Source organism: Crotalus tigris, unplaced genomic scaffold (genome assembly GCF_016545835.1).
Source record: "Crotalus tigris isolate CLP2741 ecotype Arizona unplaced genomic scaffold, ASM1654583v1 scf7180000020062.1902635, whole genome shotgun sequence".
In the NCBI taxonomy this organism is placed as follows: domain Eukaryota; kingdom Metazoa; phylum Chordata; class Lepidosauria; order Squamata; family Viperidae; genus Crotalus; species Crotalus tigris.
Window position 1 is genome coordinate 1817995 of NW_024097841.1, and position 8512 is coordinate 1826506.

The following is an 8512-nucleotide window of genomic DNA, read 5'->3' on the forward strand; positions in this document are numbered from 1 at the left end:
TTAAGGGTCAGTGACAGTAGGGAAGTCAAGGCGAGATCTGGGGGAAATCCAGCTTGAACCATAGAATTAAACCAGCAACATTCCTCCATCCACCAAAGTCATAATATCCATTTGAAATCCAGCCAATCCACAGGTGGCACGATGTGCAGGTAATTGGCACAGTTGGTGCGCATCTCAAGGTCTTTTCCGGCTTTTGTTTCTCTGCAACTGTCTCTCTGATAAAGGAGACACATTCCTTTCTCAAAGGGATGGAGGCAGGAGGAGAGAGTAGAAAGGGAAAGTTATCCCAAGCGAAAGCCATTATTTCCCCTTCCCCCAGGTCACAGGGGTAGGCCACCTTGGCTCTTTTATGACTTGTGGACTTCAACTCCCAGAATTCCTGAGCCAGCCACCCTGAGGAGAAAGAGAGGTTTCCAAGCTGAGCCATGCTGGCTCAGGAATTCTGGGAGTTGGAGTCCACGAGTCATGAGGGGGCCATAGTTCCCCCATGCTGGCTCAGGAATTCTGGGAGTTGAAGTCCACGAGTCATAAAAGAGCCAAGGTTGCCTACCCCTGCCCCAGGATAATGGCAGGCCCCAAAACAAGAGCACAAGAGTATATATGCAAGGAAGACAATAAGGATTTGGGGACCTGACCGTGACTTATGACCCTTTTTCATTCTTATGACCATGGCAACATCCCCAGGGTCAAGCGATTTACGTTCGGCTGCTTGACAGACAGTTCATATTTATGACGGTCGCAGCGTCCCAGGATCATGTGAGGGTATTTTGAGATCTTCTCACAAGCAAAGTCGATGGGGGAAGCCAGATCCCCTTAACAGCCATGTTACTAGTTTAACAACTGCAGTGATTCACTTCACAACTGTAGCAAGAAAAGTCGTAAAATGGGGCAAAACTCACTGAACCAATTTCTCACTTAGCAACATAAATTCTGGGCTCAGTTGTGGTTGTAAGTCGAGGACTTAGCTGTATTGGAAATGGGGGTTCACTTAGGGCACAGTGTTGTTTTTCCAGCAGATTTTCTAAGAAATGAGAACCTGCGTTCCTCTCCACCTGTCTGTGCCAAAAAAAAAAAAACCAGAAAATGAACAAAGGCCCCTCCTTTTTTATTGCCTGTTGCTGCATGACAAGGGGTCGTCTTCTAAATTGTGGATTGGAACACACAATCATTTCTTGCAATCTTGGGTTTAATATTCAAATATCATATTGCAGGTTGAGGAAAATATCCAAGGTGCATCCGTGACGGTGGTGCAACAGTCAGAACTTCGAGGACAGCTCATGAGTCACTTCTTCCGAGGCGGTCATAACTTGGAATTGTTGTTAAACAATTGTAAAAGTTGAGGACTAACTGTATATTTCCCACCAGGTTCTGCCCTGCCATTCTTGTTGCAGCAGTAAATCTAAAGGCATCTTTTAAAATTAGTGGACAGGTGGAAGGAGAGAAATGGCCTTCACAAATTGGAAGGTCTCTTCAAGTGGGCCAAGGGCTGTGGAAACTCCTAGCCCTGCAGCTCTCAAGGATGCCAGGCTGGAGAAGGCATCCTTGCAACCCCAGCCCTTCGCCAGGTCCTGTCAGGTGGCAAGGGGCACGGAGCATCCCCGTCTGGCACCTGAGACTGACAGCATCTCCAATTCCAGGGCACGCGACCTTTTTCAAAAATAAATGCACAAAGGAGATGGGTTAAAGTGAATGGGGGAGGCGGGGAGAGACACCTTTAGCTGAAGTAAGGCTGTGTAAGTTCTGTTTCTCAGGTAAACAAAGGACCCTACGGACATTGGCGACTTGGCCATTGAAAGGGGGGGAGGCCAAGGGGGAAATAAGGTGGCTGGGCTGCAAAGATGCTTGAGAGATTGGCATGGACAAAAAATGAAGCCTTCGAACACTGGATGGGTTGGGGGGAGGGGTACAGAGGACCCTTTTGAGATGTAGAGCAGGTGTTTTCAAACTTGGCCACTTTAAGACTTGGGGACTTCAACTCCCAGAATTCGTCAGCATGCCGAAGTCCCCAAGTGGCATAATAGAGTTGGAAGGGACCTTGAAGATCTTCTAGTCCAACCCCTTGCTCACGCAGGAGACCCTATACCATTCCAGACAAGTGGGTATCCAGATTCTTCTTAAAAGTCTCCAGTGATGGAGCACCCACAATCTCTGAAGGCAACCTCTTCCGTTGGTTGATTGCTCTTACCATTAGGAAATATATCCTTAGTCTAGGTTGCTTCTCTCCTTGGTTAGTTTCCAACCATCATTTCTTGTCTTGCTTTTTGATGCTTTGGAGAACAGGTTGATCCCCTCGTCTCTGTAGAAACCCCTCAAATATTGGAACACTGCTGTCATGCCTCCCCTAGTCCTTTTCATTGGATAGACATACATACAAGTCTTAAAGTTGCCAAGTTTGGAGACCCCTGATGTAGAGAAAGGAGAAAGGGTGGTTCAAAAGCACAAAATGGGGTATAATTTGAAACTGTGAGGTAGGCAAAGACAGCCTCCGTTCAGCTGCTTTTTTGTTCTGACTCCCTTTTGGAAGCAGAGAGACCTCTGCTCCCCTTCTGCAATTCAGGGTGGGCACCGCTGCCCCCGTTGCTTTGAATGTACTGCTCCTTCGCTTCACTTGGTTAGAATTAGAGGCACCTCTCTTCTGAGTTGCAACTTAGGCGGGATCCGTGGGATGAGGGCAGGAAAGTCAAGATGGCAGGCGCCACAATGCCATCTGGGCTCCACCTGTGTTTGGGGTGCATCCCTTTGATCCCAGCTGCCATCTGGACTTCCTTTGCTGCATCCTTGGGGACACTCCCGGTTGCCACTGTTTTACGGTGCTAAAGAAAACTTTGATTCCCCCCCCCCAAGCATTGAGGCGATGCTACTCGGCCCTTGGAATGAATGTAACATACCAATTTCCGTTTAATAGTGTACACTGCAATTTTAACATATTTGTGAATGATTTGCCTTTTATTTTTCCTTTTTTTCTTTTAGAACAAGCTTTATATATATTCTGTAGAGTCAATTGAAGTATAATTCTTAAGGATCATTCGAAGACGCCTACAAAATCTTGTATATTTTTAAGTGTGCCAATTTGTAAAATATTTTGTAAGTGTATATTTTTCTTAGGAAAGTGCTGTGAAGTGTTTGTATGTGTGCGGTTCCCCTTTTTGGCACTCCTCCAAGGTGCTAATAAAAGGATGTATACTTCAAAGGTTTCTGGTTTTAAAAACCAAAATACAAAGAAAAAAAATTAAACTTTTGTTGGGAATTTTGTAATAAAAAGAAATGTTGTGAAAGAGTGTAGTGATATCGTGTAAAGGAAACTGGAAAAAAAATTTGTGAGCGCTTTGCTGTTTTATAGATCCTCCTGTAAATTATTCTTGTAATATTTTCGGTTTTGTTGTTCTTGTTGCAAAGGTTTTAAATATTTGTGACTGACTCTGTACGGTGAAAACGTCATATTGTTAACTTGCTGAGTTTTGTTATATTGTTTATGGAATAAATAAAAATAAAAAAATCTCGTTTTAAGATGATGTAAGCGAAGAAATTAAGGTCCCATTTTTTTGAATACAGTATCAGTCTAGTGCAGGGGTAGGCAACCTCGGCTCTTTTATGACTCATGGACTTCAATTCTGGGAGTTGAAGTCCAGAATTGAAGTCCATGAGTCATAAAAGAGCCGAGGTTGCCTACCCCTGGTCTAGTGGCAGAACACGATTCTAAACTTCGCAGGTGATTTTTGTTTGAACTTGAGTTCCAAACGCTCTAAATCAGCGTTTCTCAACTTTGGCTACTTGAAGATATGTGGACTTCAATTCCCAGAATTCCACAGCGAGGGTTGAGAAACACTGCTCTAAATCACAAATGTAAATGCTTTAGCTGGGTGAAGAAACAAAATTGCTAATAGCCTGCTCTTATTTGGTACTTATTCTCCTCAGATAACTTAATGCTATATCCTAGTGCAGGGGTCTCCAAACGTGGCAACTTGAAGACTTGTGGACTTCATGGCTGGCTGAGGAATTCTGGGAGTTGAAGTCCACAAGTCTTCAAGTTGCCAAGTTTGGAGATCCCTGTCCTAGTGGAAACAGTATTTTATTTTTTTCTTGGCAACAATTCTTCCAGTAATTTCCCCATCTTGTTTCCTCTTTTGCTCTGTATTCAACAATCAGACCTGGAGATCCTTCTCCTCCAAATAGCTTCCGAAGCACCCAATCAAATGGCTGGATAATGATTTTTGTGAGAAAAACTATCCCTAACTAGTTGGCTGTCTGACAGTGCGAATCTTCTCCAAATGTGCAAAGGTCCATTGAGGTCAGCGGACGTTACTTCCAGGTATATCGGAAAGGGAATATGGCCATTTTAAACACAACTTGATTGTGGCTACGCATTGCCATAAAGTGCTGTATTTAGCTTTGACTTTCCATGCTGGATGAGCCTGGTGATCAATAATTACTACGTAGCATGGATAGAGAAACCAGCTGATTCAATAAGCCATGGTTAAACCACTTTTGCCAGGTTTACTGGAATTCAGAGAGTTCTACCCACAGCTTCTCCTTTGTAATCTTTGGGGACATCTTTACCATGGGATCTGAAGACCAACACCCTACTGGGAAAACCAGAGGAAAATGAAATCTTGCTCCCTGCCCTCAGGTGACAGCCATCTCCCCTTTTCATACTTTCTCTTGCCAACCATCTTCTGCAGCAAATTCTTCAAGCCATTATAATGTTCATCATGCCTGTCCTCATGGCAGTGGCTGGAATAACCTGTTTCAAACTGTTGCATTAGGAAGGGTAGGCACCCTTGGCTCTTTTATGACTGGTGGACGTCAACTCCCAGAATTCCTGAGCCAGCAATGCTGAGGGGAAAGGGAGAGGTTTCCAAGCTAAGCCAGGTTGGCTCAGGAATTCTGGGAGTTGAAGTCCACCAGTCATGAAGGGGCCATAGTTCCCCCATGCTGGCTCAGGAATTCTGGGAGTTGAAGTCCACCAGTCATGAGGGGGCCATAGTTCCCCCATGCTTGCTCAAGACTTCTGGGAGTTGAAGTCCACCAGTCATGAGGGGGCCATAGTTCCCCCATGCTGGCTCAGGAATTCTGGGAGTTGAAGACACATATCTTAAAGTTGCCGTTGAAGCCCACATATTTTAAAGAAGCCCAGGTTGGAAAACATTGCCTTAGGACAGGGGTAGGCAATCTTGGCCCCTTCATGACTTGTGGACTTCAACTCCCAGAATTCCTGAGCCAGCATGGCTCAGCATGGAAACCTCTTCCTTTCCCCTCAGCATGGCTGGCTCAGGAATTCTGGGAGTTGAAGTCTACGCGTCATAAAGCGGCCTAGGGCAGGGCTAGGCAACCTTGGCTCTTTTATGACTGGTGGACTTCAACTCCCAGAATTCCTGAGCCAGCATGAGGGAAACTTTGCCCCCCCCCTCATGACTTGGGGACTTCAACTCCCAGAATTCCTGAGCCAGCATGGCTCAGCTTGGAAACCTCTCCCTTTCCCCTCAGCATGGCTGGCTCAGGAATTCTGGGAGTTGAAGTCCACGAGTCATAAAAGAGCCAAGGTTGCCTACCCCTGCAACTAGGACTTCTCAGTTAAGACTACATCCCCAAAGTGGCAGATACTGTGAAGACAAAGATGACCTTTATTTTTAGAGCATTTACATGCCATTCAAACCAAAGATAGACAGAATAATGGGCTGGTTCTCCGGTCCTCTTTTCAATAGCTTTCCATTCGGTCAGAATTGGGTTATTTTTCAAGAAAACAATCCACAATTGCCTGGCAAAGAAAGAAATGGGGGGGAGTCTGGCTGTTGGGTGGCAGCCACCCTCTTGACTATTTGACACCCACCTTTTGTGGACATTCCTGCTTGGAAGTCCTGCAAGCAAGACTTTGGTGGATTACAGACAACCTGGGCATTCTGGTGTTAGAGTCCGAAAAAGAAAAAAGGCAGATGTCTCTCTTATGTCACCAAAACTGATACTCCAGATTTCACCTCTCCTAATCTGTCGCAATACAGGTAGTCCTCAATTTACAATAGTTTGTTTAGTGACCGTTCCAAGTTACATCAACACTGAAAAATATAACTTATGACCGTTTTTCACAGATACGACCTTTGCAGCACCCCCATGGCCACGTGATCAACATTTCGATGCTTGGCAGCTGACTCACATTTATAACAGTCGCAGTGGCATACACTTATTGGATAAAAACCTGAATGAGGGATCCTTGGGGCTCTTTGAGCTTGGTTGTCCCAAAGTTTCTTTTTCAAAAGGCTGGTGGTTGCAGCCATCTTTGTTTCTCCTTGAAGATGTTTCATTTCTTATCCAAGAAGCTTCTTCAGTTCTGAATGAAGAAGCTTGAAGTCAGAAGTCTGAAGAAGCTTTCTGGATGAGAAGTGAAACTTCTTCAAGGAAAAACAAAGGAAGTCCAGTTGCCTTTTGAAAAAGCATCTTTGGGACAACCAGGATCGGACTGACTGAGAATCTCCATAGACATTCTGAGCTTGGTTGCTTTCCTGCAGACTTTTCATTACCCAACTAGGTAACATCATCAGTGCTAGAAGGTAGTGGAGTTTGTGGAAAGGAGGAGGAGGAGGAGGAGAAGGAGGAGGACTGTGGGGTCCTTGTTGCACTCTGAGCTTGGTTGTTTTCCTGCAGACTTTTCATTACCCAACTAGGTAATATCATCAGTGCTAGCCTTGAACACAACTGACTTTCTAAAAACGTTTATCAGTTCCAAATAATGAGGGGTCCACATTGTTCTTCAAGACAATTTCCCCAACTAACATAAGGAGAGAGATTCTCCAAATGAGCAATCAGATAGTTAGCCAACGTTTTGTAATTTCCCGATTCCAGAAGGATTTCTTAGGGCAGTGGTTCTCAACCCCATTTGGGGTCGAACGACCATTTTACGGGGGTCGCCAAACAACACGATCCGCCATTTTTTCCCCCCAGGGGGCGCCCCCATGGGCAGCGTGCATGCGCGACGGCGCCCCCTGGGGGGAAAAAATGGCGGATTGCGTTGTTTGGCGACCCCCGTAAAATGGTCGTTCGACCCCAAATGGGGTCGCGACCCAAAGGTTGAGAACCGCTGCCTTAGGGTGTAAAAGATGGTGAGACAAGTAGAAGGCAAAAAAAAAAACACCATCAAATAATAATTACCTATAAAATGGAGAAACTCTTATTACACAATGCACCCGTACGCATCCTTCCCATGCTTTTCAAAGCTTACACAGAGTACTCCTTTTAGTCTAGTTTAATCTAGTGAAAAGAAAGACTAGAGGTGACATGATAGCAGCGTTCCAGTATCTCAGGGGCTGCCAGAAACAAGAGGAGGGGTCAACTTATTTTCCAAAACACCTGAGGACAGGACAAGAAACTAACCAAGGAGAGAAGCAACCTAGAACCAAGGAGAAACTTCCTGACAGTGAGAACAATTAACCAGTGGAACAGCTTGCAACCAGAAGTTGCAGGTGCTGCATCACTGGAGGTTGTTAAGAAGAAATGGGACAGCCTCTTGTCTGAAATGGTATAGGGTCTCCTGCTTGTGCAAGGAGTTGGACTAGATGACCTCCAACATTTCTTCCAACTATGATGATGATGAAGAAGAAGAAGATTGACCAGTTTATACCCTCAAAGGGTTGGCTTGTGACCAACTGGATTCCTGGGACATTCTTGATCACCAAAGTTTATGTCGTCATTTTCAGCCTTTTTATCCCTCAGTTGCCCTTTGATCTTTTCTTGGTCTTTGGCATGTCATTATCTGAGCTTCCGGAAGTAGCATGCTGTTGCATTTCTGTGCACCTGCTTCTTTAGGGGGAGCTAAGAGCACTTCATTCGGCTGACCATTCATCATAGACTTCATTAAGCCCATTGTCCATCAGGATTAGTAGAAAAGATCACTTGCTGGGAGGGTCCGCAAAGAGGGAATATTCCTTGCAAAGCTGGATATTTCTCTGGTTCAGCTAGCCTCGGTTGTCGTGGGTCCATAAATGCATTTTCTGCATTTTCTGTCTCTACAGGTGTGTAGGTGGGAAAGTGTGCTGTGATGCATCTAAAAAGGAAGCAGAACTTCAGTCAGGAAGCCACAGCTGCCATCTTGGCACACGGTCCTCATGACCCTCTCTGGTGGCCACATCTGAATTCTGCTTTTTTTTTTTCTTTTTCAGATTGAATTTCTAGGCAGATGTGGGCATGGTGCCAAGAAAGCCCTGGCTGCAGTCGCTCCTGTCTTTATCTACTAAGAAGGCCTATTATGTATATACTACTAAAACTCTCTTTGTGTTTCTCTGTTTGTGCCCTCAAGTTAGCCAACTAGTAAATGATACCGCAACAATTTTTGAACCAAGGTACCTAAAATCTGCAATTTAAAGAAGGCATTTAAAAAAAATCTGACTCCTGTGGAATTGAAACTTCCATTATGTTCACATCAGTTTTATTCACAAAGCTGTGGCCTTTGCAGCATCCCTGTGGTCACGTGATCGTGATTTCCTATGCTCCCTGCCAGCTTCCCCTAAGCGAGGTCAATTGGAAA